This window comes from Bombus pascuorum, chromosome 9 (genome assembly GCF_905332965.1).
Source record: "Bombus pascuorum chromosome 9, iyBomPasc1.1, whole genome shotgun sequence".
In the NCBI taxonomy this organism is placed as follows: Eukaryota; Metazoa; Arthropoda; class Insecta; order Hymenoptera; family Apidae; genus Bombus; species Bombus pascuorum.
The window spans coordinates 15,509,148-15,526,784 of NC_083496.1; positions in this window are offsets into that span (position 1 = coordinate 15,509,148).

Sequence of the window (17,637 nt, forward strand, 5' to 3'; positions counted from 1 at the left end):
CCTTTGTGTCTTTATCTTTGCCCTCTGTTGTCGTTTCACTGATCGAATGGAACTTTTTGGAGTACGTTACAATTATCTTTTTATTACATCGGTCATTAATTTCCTGACAAATATTTTCTGAATTTGTACAAGATGGAATATAGCCACGAGGTACGTAAAGATTCGTGAACGTTTGTTTCTTAATTTATGCAAAGTTTGGCAAAATAGTAGCTTCGAAAACGCGTGGAACGTTCGCAAGTAAATAGGACAGTCGCTGAAGATTAAACACCACGGACAAATTCGACTCATCGGATTACAATTTATACGCGTTCAAACGGGCGCACGATTTCGGTGCCGATCGCGACCCAACAGCGATATTTTGATGTCGTGACAGTTGAAATCTCAACGAGCATCGTCCGTCTCGCTTTGTACCACGAGCGGTGTTCACCGTCTCGAATCTACCTACCACCGGCAATTTTGCGAATCTCTTTCAGATGAAATCTGAAAGTGCACGCGTAATGACTGGTTTCACCAGGTGGCCTCGCATCCGGAACTAGATGACACGCACAATGGCCTGGGTTGTTCTTCAAAAATATATCGATCGTATCACGCGAGTGCAATTAGCGAAATTAATGAAAATTGAAGTAAATTTCAACGTAATAACACGAAAGTAAATATTCTAGATATTTGAGAGTTGGTATTAGGCTTAATATTAATTCTATCCGATTGTATCTTATTTAGAATTATAAACATGGCATAATTCATATTACGAGCTTAAAGATCCTACGTGAGTTCCAATGAAAACAATTGGAATCATTGAAAATTTCTCACTCTGAGATTTATCTTCTCAGAAATTTTCTCAGGCTCACGTCGGGAAGTGTTAATTTTCCAGCATGAAGAACGGAACTTAATACTAATATACTTAATACTCAAGCTCTATTAGTCAAAAGATTATTGATCAAATAAAAGCAGATCAGAAAACTGTCAGTGGCAACGACTTCACGAGTAGCCGGGCGGAACTTAAAATGAAGATAAATAAAATAGAAGAAGAAGTAGATGTTTTCGTAGTACGCAACGATAACTTCACGTTCGACCTTATCCTAGGATTGGATGCCATAAGGAAATACAAATTAAGACAAGATGAAGACTTAAGAATTACTCAAAAAGTAAATCGCAAAGAAGAAATAATATTCAAGAAGAAAGGAATGACCAGAAGAGAAAAAAGATAAACACCATTACATTTTCCTTTCGTTGTTCCGTTCATTTATTTTTCCTTTCTACTTGCAGCCTACTCGTAGAAAAGCGCTACCAATTAATTAGCCGACACAGCGCATTATGATGAAACGGATTATAAATTGGTGCAACGTTTCCCACGTTGCGTATTATTATTAAAAACTCTAACGGAAAGAAATTTAATTCGATTCAATTTCAATTAAAAAAAAGAATATAGATGGATATATAATATAGTGCTAATTTCCTGGAATCTATTTAGTAGAAATTTATTTGAATTTTTTCTTACATCGGGTATGGAAATATGTGGACATCGGTATAAGCAGATATTCGCAAAAATACCAGCTGTCGACCTCGTGATAACGAGGCTTCCGTCGAAATGAAATCAATTACAAACTCGCAATTACCAGGTGACTTCCGTGAAAGAAGGAAATCGATGTGAGTTAATGACACGTCTTCGCTTCGGTTTAAGATTTCTTTGGCCGATCGACGAACGAGCATGACATTAAAATGTCATGAAACGCGACGAGCCGAATTTCACTGTCAGACAGCCAACGTTCACCGTTCGTTTTACATCGCTGCTTACAATACCGTGATCGTTCCAACCTATACCCGTGTCATAATTTCACAGAAGAATTTCACTGTGAGAAGTTCGTAAGAGGAAAGAAAACCGTCGCATGTTCCTGATGGAATCGCGGCACACTCGCGAGCTTAAAAGGCAATATTAACGCTTTCGCGATCTTAACGAGACGTAATTGCAGCTTTTTCACTGAAAGATGGAAATCATTTTCTGGCACTAAAGAGCCTGCATCGTGGAGTAGAAATATTAAGAAGAAAGAAAGCTTTATTCCCTTCTGTTACGAGAAAATTATAAAACTTCCGCGAGTTATTTTAATTTTGTACACAAAGCTAGTTTAATGCTCGTCTAGGTAACCTGAATACGAGATTATTCAAGTGTATGGAAAAGTTTGCAGCTTCAATATTTGAAACATTTGCATAATACAAAATTAAAATTGACCCTTTGCACTCCTATATCGAGTGTGACTCGACATCAGTTTTTATCTCAGGAGCTCCTTTGTTGAAGTCCTACCTTTTTTATGAAACGTGCGAAAAAAAAAATCAGGATTGCATTCTGGAAATTGTTTCAAGATGTATCATACGCTTAAAAATTATAAAATACAACAATAGTGTGAATAAAACTGGTATCTAAGTGAATTTCTTTCCTCCTTTATTTATTTAAATTGTTTTATTTTTTAGTTAAAGTAAATTTCAAATAAAACAGTTAAAAGCGTTGGGAGCTGCTGCTAACGAAATTGAAATAAAATTCTGAGTGCAAAGGGTTAATGCAATGTAAAATTTCAAATAAAACACTTAAAAGCGTTGGCAGCTGCTGCTAATGAAATTGAAATAAAATTCCGAGTGCAAAGGGTTAATGTAAAATTAAAAAATTAAAGATTGTTAAAAGAACCGTAGAGACCAGTACCTGTATATCAAATTGCCTAATATGTATAAATGATAAATAAACATTTTATGAATGTTTTCAAACATTTACAAATACCTTAACACTAACATGATATATATTTAAATTTCTTGGCGATATTTTTAAAGATAATTTTATCTATCGTTTCTTTATTTCGGTTTTAAATTACATTTTTTAATTATCCTTAGCTGATTTCTCAAAAATGGCTATGCGGTCAAAAGGATCCTCAGTATGATAAACATTACTTTCGATCGTCCTTTGGAACCCTGATAGATATATCAGGTCAGTCAAATACTACGCGATCCCTTCCTTAATCTTCAAGTAATATCTGATGAAACTTGTTTTTCATTTTGTCGCGAGTCATGAAAATCACGTTAACACTTTGACTGCCACGCCGAAATCTCATGTTTCGCTCAGAGTATTTTTATTATTCAAAGCATATAATGATAAAATAATAATAAATAGATGATGTAAGACAATATTCTTCCCCAATGGACCGTTTATTTCATTGGTGGTCACGAGTGACCATCGTGGTACCTTGGTAACAGTTGATGGCGACATATCGTAACAAGGTTTTGTTTACTTCAACAAACCATTCGCATTCGTTATTTCGTCGCAAGCAAAACGTCCAGAATATATTGTAGAAACGTGTATAAGATATTAGTAAACAGTACTTGCTCGTTCTATTTATAGTAGTAAGGTGGAGAGACAAGCGTGACATTGTTATGATTTCGACGAAACATTCGGCCGAAATGGTAGAGGTCTCCAAAACAAATAATGTTTGTGATAAACCAATGGTAGTGGTAGATCACAACAGAGGAAACTGTGCTGTAGATTTATCGGATCAAACGATAGCATGTTCTACTCCACATAGAAGAAACCTCAAGTGGTATTAAATTAGCTTTAGAGTTATTGTTAAATACATCAATTTCAAACGCGATGATACTCTATAAACAAGCAACAAAAACAAAAATCGAGGTATCAGATTTTAGAATGGCACTCGCAATGCATCTTACACAGTGCCATTCACCAGAGCCGTCAAATATACTTATTCGACAAAGATCGCGACACGAAATGCAGAAGAAAGAAGGGCAAGCGTACCTGGCACGAAAATTTTGCAGAGAGTGTTATAAAAAAAATGTTAAACAGTCAGGATCAAAAATTGCTAAGAATCGGACCAAAAAGGTGACCACCTATCGTCCAGATTGTATCGATGAGCCACATTTATGTTTAAAGTGTTTTAACACAGTGCACCGTTAGATGCAAGATTTGTTCTCATTTTTTTATTGATGTTCTAATGAAAATGTTTAATCGCTCAATGGGACACTTTCTATTTCAAAGTATCTTCTATTTATCGGTTATATTCAAAATTTCCTAATTGTCAATTTTCATTCAATTTTTACAATTGTAAGAAGTTGAAGCGCTCCGGTGACCAATGACCACCGTGGCGTCACAGGAGAAACCATGGCGGGTCATATACGACCAACGTGGCAGTCAAAGTGTTAAGAAGCGATGCTTATCGATGAATTACGAATCGATCGCGTTCTCCGAAGGTATCGAGTCGATAGCTTTTGTCGCATACATTGACGTGCCAATTTTAATGCGCGAAACAACGACCTCACGATTATTCAGATTATTCCAGAAGCTAGTGCCGTTTCGAGCGTGCGATTCGCCAACACAATTTCTCGCGCGTGTAATCTTTCACGTCCACATGTTATTTCGAATGGCGGTTAATGACGGTCGTTCCTGCACGCATCCTGAAAACACGATTTATTACTCAACACTGCGGTTGAAATTAATCCTGCCCGTCGATTGCGTGTTTGTCAACTGTTTTTTAAACGACGGCCGTACACTCGAACGATTCTCTCGTTTTTTCTCCATTTGGAAGCTTAAAATTATTAGTACTTGAGAAATAGTATAATTTTCATGGCAAATAATATTCTCGTTTAATCCTTTGACGATGTAATGAAATGCAAGAGAATTCGAAACGAAATATTTAACAGATAATTATTTCCTTATCAAGATGTTTTACAATTCCTGATGCCAAATATAAAAGTATACATATAATAGATATTTTCATTTTATTTCTTAATGACAGATGGATATTGTTAATCGCGTTGTGTATGGCGACTAGATTGCGAATATTTACGCAAATTTATATTTTTATGAAGATAATTTGAAAAACGGAGCTCCGGTAGAAATTTGCTTCACCGACTACAAATTAGAACCAGTAATATAATTTGCATAGTTTATATATTTTTGCACATTAGCATGCATTCTGTGCAATCTTGCTCTTTGAAATTTCCCATAAATGTATAGAGGACTTGCGTAGAACATGGTTGATCGTGAGATTTATTAGACGAGATTGCTCCTTGTTGAAACCGTCAAGTATATTTAAAATGTTAAATAAATAAATACAGTTAATGTTCGCAAAGACGCTCGTACTATAAGTCGCAAAATAAGATCGCTAATAACTCGTTGATAACTGATCGATACTTGGTAGATACTGACTCGTGCGACTAACTGATAACTGTTTGATAACTGAACTTTCTTACGATCGCGTCCGTTTATTTATACTGATCGGGGGAGAGCTAAAAATGTCAAATTCGTCTTCGCTTGATGGTTACACGTAGCGGCGATATTATTTTGCCCCGAGTTTATTTATTATTACATTCCTTGTATCCTAACGATATTGATACTCCGAGGCAAAATAACAAGATGGTTTGAATTGTCCTCCAGCTCATGTTTTTTTTTTTTATTTTGGTTTTTTACAATTTATATCTTATTTTATATTTATCAATTATATCTTATTGGTGAAAAAAAAAATAAAATAAAAATAAATATAGCATGTGGGTGGCTACCCCCAGCGGGGTGCCAGTTTCGTTTTTTTTCTAAGTTATATCTTTTATGCCTCCAGCTCATGTGTCGCTACAAATCCGCAATCTGATGATGACATTTACAATATGAGATTTATAACAGCTCCTACTCCGAGTTTCTCTTGTACTAACCGTGAAAGAGTTAATCAGCTGTTCACCGATGCTGTTCGATCTTTTTCTCGTTGAAGTTTAAATTAGCTATAAATAAACTAACTTACACTAACTACTGTAAACTACAAATTTTAACATACATCGACAACCATATATTTTTTTATAAATATGAGAAACTTTAATGCGATGAAATATCGCCTTAAGGTAAAGCGAATGGAATCGAGCGTTGAAATTAACGTGTCGTCACCTGTGTCTGGTAACCGGTAGCCATTATTACCTGTGTAATCTGCCTTCGACTGATAATTCCCACGTTCTCTGGCCTCATCCTTTTCTCCAGGTGAACGACTGTTGCCTTCCTCGCTGGTTTCTTCGCTAACGAACTTGGCAAATAATATATCTACTAGACGTTCGACTGGTAATTGCAAAAGGCTGGAAGCGATTATTTAAGTAACGATTCCTCAATCGTTCTATCATAATTATCAATTAGAATTTAAGGGACATCGTTAAAGAACCGATTTGTTAGCGACCAGGTGTTCAGTTAAGACGATTTTATAGACGATGAAACCGTGCACTCTAATTTCTACTTGCAAGTTCAAGGTATTCTCTGTTACAAAGAATCATCAACATCAGCAAAGCAGGATATAAAAATAGAACCTTCATTTACCAACGTTTTTCTCTCATGGAAATCTTAGATGTTACGTTTCCTTCGTGTTATTCTCTTCTTCTCTTTGCAATCTGAACGATCTCCTCGACAAAATAAATTTCTTCTTGTCGACCATCTCGCGCTACGATACGTCTTCCTCCTTTCTTCTAGTCTTATTTTCCAGACTGGAATTGCCGTTCGCGTTCTCCCGTTCACCGTTTCACACCACACTCAGCAGAATTACGATTTCCTTGGTGAGCCGGTCGTAAGGCTTCGCTATTTCAATTAAGCGCTTCGTGTTCCCCCCATATGCACTATTATGGCACCGCGGTATCACGACCGATAACGAATATCTCGCGACACGCGAATCCACACTTTTTCTTTTCCTCATTCGCGATTTTCAACTCGTGTTCCAGTCTACTTTCTATTTTTTCGCCTTCCTTCACTCTTACCATAATCTAAACACCTTTTCTTTAGGCTCTTTCTTCCTTTTATTTACGTGCTTCTTGGAATTGTCCAAGATTATAATACACGATATTAAAAATCAGATAGCTACAATGTAGGAGTTAATATAAATGTGCGTTTCATGGTATCGTAGTTGCATTTATTTTTACTTTGCTAACGTGTTTAACGTTTGTAATTATTGGGGCATAAATCTAGCACCGCGCAATTACGGCATCTGTAGTTATAAATTTCCATATAACTGATTAGTCATGCATTTTCATAAGCAGTTGTTCATTTGTTATGGCACAATTGTTCCTCTTTACACGTTATGAAGTATTAGTTATATTTTGTACAACATTAGTCATTTTAACGACTGAGAAAACTTCACATATAGCAAGTAATATTCCTCATTATCGGTTATAATTATTAAACAACAATTATTAGTTATATTTTGTACAACATTAGTAATTTTAACGACTGAGAAAACTTCACATATAGCAAGTAATATTCCTCATTATCGGTTATAATTATTAAACAACAATTATTAGTTATATTTTGTACAACATTAGTAATTTTAACGACTGAGAAAACTTCACATATAGCAAGTAATATTCTTCATTATCGGTTATAATTATTAAACAAAAATTAATAACCAAATACCACGTTGAGCTATCAACCAAATGTAAAATATGCAAATGTAAAATCTGGAAAAAGTTCGTTTCAACAAATGGTACCTCGCCATAATAATTTACTTATAATTCTCAATGAGAATTGATTGTAAAATTCTTCCAAATAATAAAAAAAAAATTAAGCAACATTTTAATTGCGATGGAAATTTTACTTGAAGCTTTCACAAAATAATTCGTGATTCGAAATGGGGAAAAGAATCTTGGACTTTTTAATCGAATCGCAGAAGCAAACCGCAGCGTGGTAAACGAATGTCACAGACAAGAAAACAAGATCGACCATCGTAAACGGGTATTGTAAAACATTGTGGCCGGTCTCGGGCAGAAGCCGCCGTGAACGATCCTTTTCAAGGATCTCGGAAACAACTATGCAAGGTGTACGTTTATCCGCGGGAGATTCGTTCCAGTCGGAAGCCGAAATTTCCTGCGTGTTGAGAAGTTAAAACGTCGACCCTGACCTACTGCGCTTTGTAGTTGCGCTCCAAGATATCACGAAGGTTCATGGTTAGTTGGAAAGTTAATCGGCAAATCCTGTTTGCTCGAGGCCCCAGCTTTCGACACGCTCGTCCTTTGTAATTTCTAAACGTGGCGTCGATGGTTTTCCTCTGACGTGCCTCGCTACCCTTTGCGATCCTTCAAATTTCAGGTCAATTATCCGTAATCCAGTAGAATTTTGCTGTAGAGTTCTTACATCTAAATTTTTTAGAAAATTTTTCCACGCTAACATTTAACTCACAAAGATTGTATGGAATATAAGGGAGGATTTTGTTAGGGGTTATAACGGTTTGATAAGACATTATTGTTACGAATAACGGAGGAATTGTTTGTTATTGTAAGGTCGAAAAGTCGGAATAATCAGCTTGCTTTTATGTAAAGAAGGATTAAGGAAAATGCGAAACACTGGCTTTTCTAGGATTTGGTAAACGTAAATATGACTTAATGACTTCTTAACCTGGATAATAAGATGAATAAATAACTCTATGGTCGACCGACGTGAGGAAGATTATTTTAAATCGCAGGTACATTTTTACTTTCGCAGCTGTGACTAGGGTTTCTGGTCTATTTTCCATGTTTAAACTAAAATTTCATTATCAGATTCAAATTAAAATTAAAATAACGTTACACAACGTTCCTGATTGAAGACTACAATTTTCCTTAACATTAAAACCATTTGCTAAAATATATGAAAAAATAGATATAATATAAACTGCTATCCATATATTGGCGCTATGCACATTCCTTTGTTTTGTCAACGTGTTCAAAGCACCTCTTGTTGTTTGGACTCCCACCTTTAATTTATTAAAAAATTCTATCGATTAGTTGTTTAGTTTCGTTTTATCTCAATTTAAAAATGGAACAACAAGACGCGCATTTCAGACATATTTTATTCTATTATTTCCGAAAAGGCAAGAACGCATCGCAAGCGCACAAGAAGTTACGTGCCGCATATGGGAGTGAAGCCTTGAAAGAAAGGCGGTGTCAAAATTGGTTTGCCAAATTTCGTTTTGGTGATTTTTCACTGAAAAATGCTCAACGGTCTGGCCGTCCAGTCGAAGTTGATGAGATCCATATCGAGGCCGTTATCGATTCAGATCGTCATAGCACAGCGCGTGAGATTGCAGAGAAGCTCAATGTATCGCATACGTGCATTAAAAAAAATTAAAAAAGCTTGGCTATGTCAAGGAACTCGATTTATGGGCCCCTCATCAGCTTAAGGCAATTCATTTGACGTAGCGCATTAGCATCTGCGATTCGCTTCTGAAACGCACCGAAATTGATCCATTTCTGAAGCGACTGATTACTGACGACCAAAAGTGGATAGTTTATAACAACGTTAATGGGAAAAGATCGTGGGTGATGCAAGACGAACCATCCCAGACGACACCAAAAGCTGAGATTCACCAAAAAAGATTATGCCGTCAGTTTGGTGGGATTATAAAGGAATTCTGTACTTTGAACCTTTACCAAGAAACCAAACGATTAATTCAGACGTGTACGTTCAACGACTCGCCAAATTGAGCGATGCAGTTGAAGAAAAGCGGCCAGAATTGGCAAATCGTAAGGGTGTTGTTTTCCAGCATGATAATGCAAAGCTCCACGCGTCTTTGGTCACTCGCCAAAAATTATGGGAACTTAGGTTGGGATGTGTTGTCACATCCACCATATAGCCCAGACCTTGCGCCTTTAGATTACCATTTATTTCGTTCCATGCGGAACTCCTTAAATGGTAAAATTTTTTTGACGCTGATGATGTAAAATCACATTTAATTCAGTTTTTTGCTGGCAAAAGTCAGAAGTTATATGAACATGGAATTATGACACTGCCCGAAAGATGGCAAAAGGTCATCGACAAAGACGGACAATACCTAATTGAATAAAGTTATATTTTTAAGGAAAAATTTTGAATTTTCTTCAATCACTTAGTTGTCAACCCAATATTTTACAAAAAAATTTGTAGATCCTAAAACATGTACCATCTATAAAATTTCTATAAAAAATTGCCAATTAGTATAGCGTTAGATTCAACAGTCGCATGATTTCCAAAATTGCCTGTTATTGTAGAGGACGTTTGTTGGAAAGTCATTTTAGGTGATGCTGGAACTCAAAATATTTTCAAGTGTCAGAAGGACGAGGCGAATCACGTTTCTGCGAAACGTCGTTCGAAACCGAGTTGTCAAGGACGACACAGTTTTGACAACTCAGTCACGGGAAATCTGATTATCTCTGCAGGATAACGGACCCCTACTGTATTCAGGACAGCCGCGACTGGTATACCTGTAACTGCTACCTGAAAACATTTTCCGCTCGGAGTAAGCGCGATGTCCTTCGCGCCGCACGAGAAGCCTTCAATAGCCCTTTCGATATACAGAATGTTGGGAACGAATTGCTGGTAAAACATGTTTTCCTTGCCCGATTTTGTGACCGGATAAACACGAATCGAATGGATGTAGAAAAATATTATTTAGCCTATAGATACCTACAATGTATGTGTCACTCAGGCTGACCAATCTTATTTTCCAATTCCAATTTTATTTTTGTATCAAAATACACGATTAATATTTAATTTTTAGGAAGCAACCGATTAATCTCGACGTAATATTGCTGCAATCCTAATCGATATTATGATTTTATTCTAATTAGATTTTATTTCCAAGTGAAATCTTTTTACTGCTCTAGGCTTTCAAAAATATCTGAAAAATTCTGGAATATTTATCAGTGTGTATAGTTACCGAATTATACAACCTATTGCTAAGTCAAATGTTTAAAACTTATTCGATAAACATACAAATTTGAGGAGAAGAATTTAATACTGAAGATTCAATTTTTCTACAGACGATTAACTTCGACTTAATCGAAGGAGACAGACATCTTTGTGCAGCAACAAGAAACTGGACGCAGTAGTATTTACTGGATTAGGCAAAGATAATTAAGAGATAACGAGACAATAACCTGATTACTCTTGATACGATTTCAAAAGGTAACCGATTCTATGAACTAAAAGCTAGTCTTTTTAATTACTCTACCTCATCTGGACATTCTAGGCCAGAAATGAAAAAGAAGATCGTTGAGAAGATCCTGAGCCAGGAATCTCCTGGTGAGCAATTAGTCATAGCAACAGCAACGAGGCCTTCTGTAAAGCACGAGTATAAACAAACTCCTTTTTCATTACCAGCTTCTTCTTCCAACTACCGCAACGAACAATGCAACACGTATTCTCCTGCTGTGGACGTCGATTTCATTTTTCGTCTACAAATCGGAGGAAACAGAAATAAAATTCAAGATAAAAATGTGAGAAAATATTTCTCCCACAAATTGTCACATTGTAAGATATTATTAAAAAATTAGAACGATGAATCATTTATATCTCGTTGAGGATGAAGCAAGAGTCCTTGGAATTGCTATTGTAAATTGAAAAAAGTTGGAATAGCGGTCGCGAGGGAAATCGTGCAGTCTGGAAAAATTGGTCGACTGACGAGTTCGGCGTGACGAAAACGATGGCTTTTTCAGGTACTGGGCTGCCTTTTCCGGTGATAACAATCCGAATGGAACGAATTGTGTTTTCGAAACATAGACGCCTCTCTACGATTGTTGCGAGCTGCCGAGTCAGCCTCGCCGACACCTGCGCTTCGTTTTTGAACCGGGACTAATCCAAGGGCTCGTTCTTTTTGCCCCACTATTTTCTTCAAAAGAGGATAAAATATATGCCATTTTAATCGATAGACACGATAGAAGAGTTCATTCTTTAGGATACAGAATTTTACGATAATTGTGATACAGTGAACGACTGTACTGACAGCGTAAATCGTACGAATATTTTTAGAAATGTACTTTTCCTTTCAGTTATTGAAAATGTCAAATGCGAGATTTAAAAAGCATAATTAATTACATCGATCAATATTAAATTATCTGCATCAGTAGTACTTGAATTAATTAATTAGTAATAATTTTCTTGAGAATTCTTCAACTCGAAACATTCACAATGTATTTCATTCACAACGTCTTAAGATTGTTATCATTCTGGCTGATTAACAACAACTAAGAAACTGGAAACGCAATCACGATTCATCAGAAAATAATCGAGGCAAAGATCTTCGATCCCAAACGCTCCACTCGAGGATCTTCGACGTACTTTAATATAATACGCATCTGATAAGCCATCACCAATGAAAGAGGGAGAGGGAGAAACGAAAACTACCTCTCAGCTGTCTCAGCTTACCATAATTGCGAACTTCTTTCCGCGCTTAATGCTTCCACTATTACACGAGTAGAACCTGTTTTTCCACGTTGCGACGTTGGACAACGGCTAATTTTCTTTTCTGTCACATCTTTCTCTAAAATATACCCAGCGTTCGTGCGGTGGTGATCAACGACGCGTTTGAGAAGCAAGCGTCTCTCCTACGAACCCTTGCAACCAAGTCGATTCACGTGGACCAATACCTACAGGTTGATTCATAAATTCATGTGAATAGAGGGTGAATCTGATTTGAAAAATAAGGTAATTATTTAGAGTGGGGTGCATTTGGTTGATTTTGATGACCTTGAAATATGTTGTCAGGGTATTTTTTGAGCAGTTTCATATCCATTTTCGATTCTCTCTCCCTCACGTCGATCGTCTCAGCGTAAGTTCGTACATTTTATGATTTTTCGAACAGTCATTGGTAGACTGCATACTTTAAATTTCCCATAAATGAATAAAAGATACGAACTCGTGGATGTTTGTTGTAATATTTAACCCTTTGCACTGCTATGTCGAGTGGGACTGCTGAGATAAAAACTGACGTCGAGTCTTTCAGTCCCAGCTTTTTTAAAATCAGGATTGCATTCTGGAAATTGTTTCAAGATACATCATACGCTTAAAAATTACAAAATACAGCAATAGTGTGAATGAAACTGGTGTTTAAGTGAATTTCTTTCCTCCTTTATTTATTTCAATTGGCTCATTGTTTAGTTAAAGTAAGTTCCAAATAAAACACTTAAAAGCGCTGGGAGCTGCTGCTAACGAAATTGAAATAAAATTCCGAGTGTAAAGGGTGACTAGGTGAAAGGAATCTCTGCCTTGGATTTACTATTTTATCAACTTCGCATAAATATTCGCGCTCTAGTAATTCGGTCTTATTCACATTGATTGATATTGTTCGTAAAGATTAGTTGAAAACTCAAGACGTACTTAAACTGTGTATGGCCAATGTTAGTGTGTTGGGACATGAGGAAACTACTTGGAATGTATTAGTTAGTCCGAAAAGTTTCGTTTTATAAGGAAACAATAGACGCACAATGTTCTTTCTTTTATATTAGTTGATTGAATTATGCACGAACGTAATAATATAGGGATCATACCTAATTCAATAAAATAATATAAAACAAAAATTGCTGTTCATCTATCACCCACACCCAATAGACCTCATAAAAGATATAACTTAGAAAAAACGAAGCTGGCACCCCGCTGGGGGTAGCCGCCCACATGCTATATTATTTTTTATTTATATTTTTTTTTTCTAATAACATATCACTTTACCAAATGTCCGCAAGGACAAATTGTAAAATAACCAAAATAAAATAAAAAAAAAAAAAAAATCTATCACCCACATAAAAGATATAACTTAGAAAACACAAAGTTAGCACTCCGCTGGGGGTAGCCACATGCTATATTTATTTTTATTTTATTTTTTTTATTACCAATGAGATATAACACTTTACCAAATGTACCACGTTACCAACACGAAGTTGGCACCTCGCTGGGGGTAGCCACCCACATCTATATTTATCTTTATTTTTATTTTATTTTTTTTATTACCAATGAGATATAACACTTTACCAAATGTCCTTCAGGACAAATTGTAAAAACCAAAATAAACTATAAAAAAAAAAAAATCTATCACCTTATGAAACGAAAGAAACTTTTCGGACAACCAAATATCATCACTCATAACTCAACAACCAAGTTACGTTGATCGTGTAACGTATAATGTTTTTTATTTATTTTAATGCACACCACTTGAAGTATCGACGCGCGTTTATGCATCAACCTGTATACAACGAGGGAGGAAGTACGAATCTCGTTTCGTCTACTTAACTTGTGGCGAACGTTGCCTCGAGTGTGTGGTCGAGCCATGGCAAAGAAGCTGGTTACGAAGGAAGAGCTGACGACCATTAGAATAGAAGGCACCAGGCACAGGTTCGCTTATGCGAGCAGCACGGCTAGTGCCATATTCGGCCGGACCGAGGTGCTGGATTACGCAGAACACGTACCAATTTTACATCGGGTTCCGCGAGGCCTCGCGGTTCCACCGTATTCGTGCGTTTTTAGCCTGGCTACAGACCAATGTATATATACAGGGCTGGCTGGCTGGCTCGTAAATGGATTAATGTGATTAACGGGCAGAGGGAAAAACTTCGTCCCGGTAATTGGTTCTCTTGTCGGGGCTATAGAGTCTCGTGCCCCTTATGCCCCCTGTGCCCAGTCTTATTGTTCCCTTTTGGCTGCGGACAAGATAGTAGAATGCGGCTTAGGATACGATCAGGGAAAAAAGAAATCCGTGTGACGAGGCGATTCTTCGTGTTTCCCTCTTCTTCAACGTCATAAGAAGAATAGAATTGTACTACCTACATGACGGCGTAATCGGTGTGCGTCGGAGGAAAAAATTGGAGCGCGACAGGGCATTCGAATGGACTCGTTACTCGGCTATTCGTCCGAGACCCTTGTCTACAAATAACGCAAAGAAAGTGGCTCTGCTTCTTACCGACCCGTTCACTTTGTAACTGATTTTATCCAGGAAAAAGTTGCAAGCAAGTTGTTCAGTGAAGAAAGAGAGAGAGAGAGAGAGAGAGTAGTAATATCCTGAGTTTTTATGTATTTATATTTCATTTAGTATAAAATGGATTAGGAACGATTATGGTAAATATTATGATAATCGGATGCGACGAAAGAATATCGTGTAAATAATATGCAGATGTATTGTATTAGGTTGTCCGAAAAGTTTCTTTCGTTTCATAAGGCGATGATGGATGAACAATTTCTGTTTTATATTATTTTATTGAATTAGGTATGATTATGTTCGTGTATAATTCAATAAACTAATATAAAATATTGTGCGTCTATTATTTCCTTATAAAACGAAAGGAACTTTTTAGCGAACCGTTAATTTCTGATATAATAAATAATTGTATATTTGTTTAAATAATCCAACGCGTACTCGCTGAAGCAGAAGCGAAACTCTCGCGCGACAAAATCCATTCATATACATTGAATTACCCCAGTAAATGCAACCGTATTACATTTACACTAAGAAAAGGGAAACCACCAAATATCCAATTGAATGGCACGCACATAACACAAACAAGGCAAGTTAAGTACTCAGGACTGCACTTAGACACACAACTCACTAAAACAATTATAGACAAAGGACGGATAAAAAGAAGACAGATGTACTGGCTACTTCGTCCGAACTCTGAACTCAGCATAGAAAATAAACTAAAAATCTATAAAACGATAGTAAAACCAATTTGAACGTACGGAATATCACTATGGGGTACAGCGGCAATGAGCCACATAAATAAAATAGAGTCGCTACAATCGAAGATACTTACAACAATAGTCAACGCTCCATGACATGTCAGATACGAGGATGTACGCAAAGAGATAAAAAAATATATATATCAGGTTGTCCAAAAAGTTTCTTTCGTTTCATAAGGTGATAATAGATTTTTTTTTTTTTTATTTTATTTTGGTTATTTTACAATTTGTCCTTGCGGACATTTGGTAAAGTGTTATATCTTGTTGGTGAAGAAAAAAAAAAAATATAAATAAAAAATAATATAGCATGTGGGCGGCTACCCCCAGCGGGGTACCAGCTTCGTTTTTTTTTTTTTTCTAAGTTATATCTTTTATGAGGTCTATTGGGTTAGGTGATAATAGATGAACAACAATTTCTGTTTTATACTAGTTTAATGAATTCGTGCATAATTCAGTAAACTAATATAAAACAAGGAACATTATTTCCTTATAAAACGAAAGAAACCTTTGAATTGAATTTTAGGTGAATCTCAGCCTCATAGGCATATTATTGGGTTGGCAACTAACTGTCATTAGCGCCTAATGACAAAATCCGCAGTCACTTAGTTGCCAACCCAATAGAATCTCTAAATATCAATGCATACGCCTATCCTTCTTCGTCACGTCGTGTTAAGTTCATTAGTAGGACAGTTGTTCGAAACGTGGATTTTTTGTCATTACTGTTAAGGTTATTCAGTGGATGGAATTAAAGAAATGCGTGGGCAAACTGCAAGGTATTGAAAGTATATATATATTGAATAGTAAAATACAAAATATGTGGTACTATGTAAGCTGATCCAAATCCTCTCGCTAGCAACGTTACCCTGAGACTAAAGACTACTGCCGAAACCAACGTCGCACGTGTACCGCTTATCGTCTTTCCTCGACGCATTCTTTTGTCTACGCGCTATCGATGACCTTAGGCTCTTGAGAAACCGAAGACCAGATGTAGAGTTTTCTCAGAAGTGACGATCACTTCAACAATTACCACCTGATGACAAAATCCGCAGTCACTTAGTTGCCAATCCAATAGAATCTCTAGATATCAATGCATACGCCTATCTCTCTTCGTCACGTCGTGTTAAGTTCATTAGTAGGACAGTTAATCGGAACGTGGATTTTTTGTCATTACCACCTGATTAGAAACACACCCGAACCAGCTGGCAGCTGAAACGTGCAACACAACAAAAATCGCAAGAAGACTAAAAAGGAAACACCCAATAGACCTCATAAAAGATATAACTTAGAAAAAAACGAAGCTGGCACCCCGCTGGGGGTAGCCACCCACATGCTATATTTATTTTTATTTTTATTTTATTTTTTTTATTACCAATAAGATATAACACTTTACCAAATGTCCGCAAGGACAAATTGTAAAATAACCAAAATAAAATAAAAAAAAAAAAAAAAAAATACCACCTGATGACAAAATCCGCAGTCACTTAGTTGCCAACCCAATAGAATCTCTAGATATCAATGCATACGCCTATCTCTCTTCGTCACGTCGTGTTAAGTTCATTAGTAGGACAGTTGATCGGAACGTGGATTTTTTGTCATTGCCACCTGATGACAAAATCCGCAGTCCCCCCCCCCCCCAAAATCCCACAACGCATAAAAGTAATACACCGAGGAGTCCTGTTTTGCGGCCAAGTTTCAGGACAAAATACAACACACACAAGAATACACAAAAATCACGCTCCAATGCGACTTAAACCCAAAAAAACAAAAAAATAAACGCAAAAACCGAAAATCCACGACACATATTAGACCATGGCTACGTCGTACCGACGCGTATCGGTACTTTTGCCTAAACACACTATACTCAAATTCATTGTTTATTGTGAATCTCAAAAATGTACAAAAAATCAAATATTGGCTAAATAAACTATTAAAAAAAAAAAAAAAAAAAAAAAAAAAAAGAAAAAAAAAAAAACGGCAGTCACTTAGTTGCCAACCCAATAGAATCTCTAGATATCAATGCATACGCCTATCCTTCTTCGTCACGTCGTGTTAAGTTCATTAGTAGGACAGTTGATCGGAACGTGGATTTTTTGTCATTGCCACCTGATGACAAAATCCGCAGTCCCCCCCCCCCCCAAAATCCCACAACGCATAAAAGTAATACACCGAGGAGT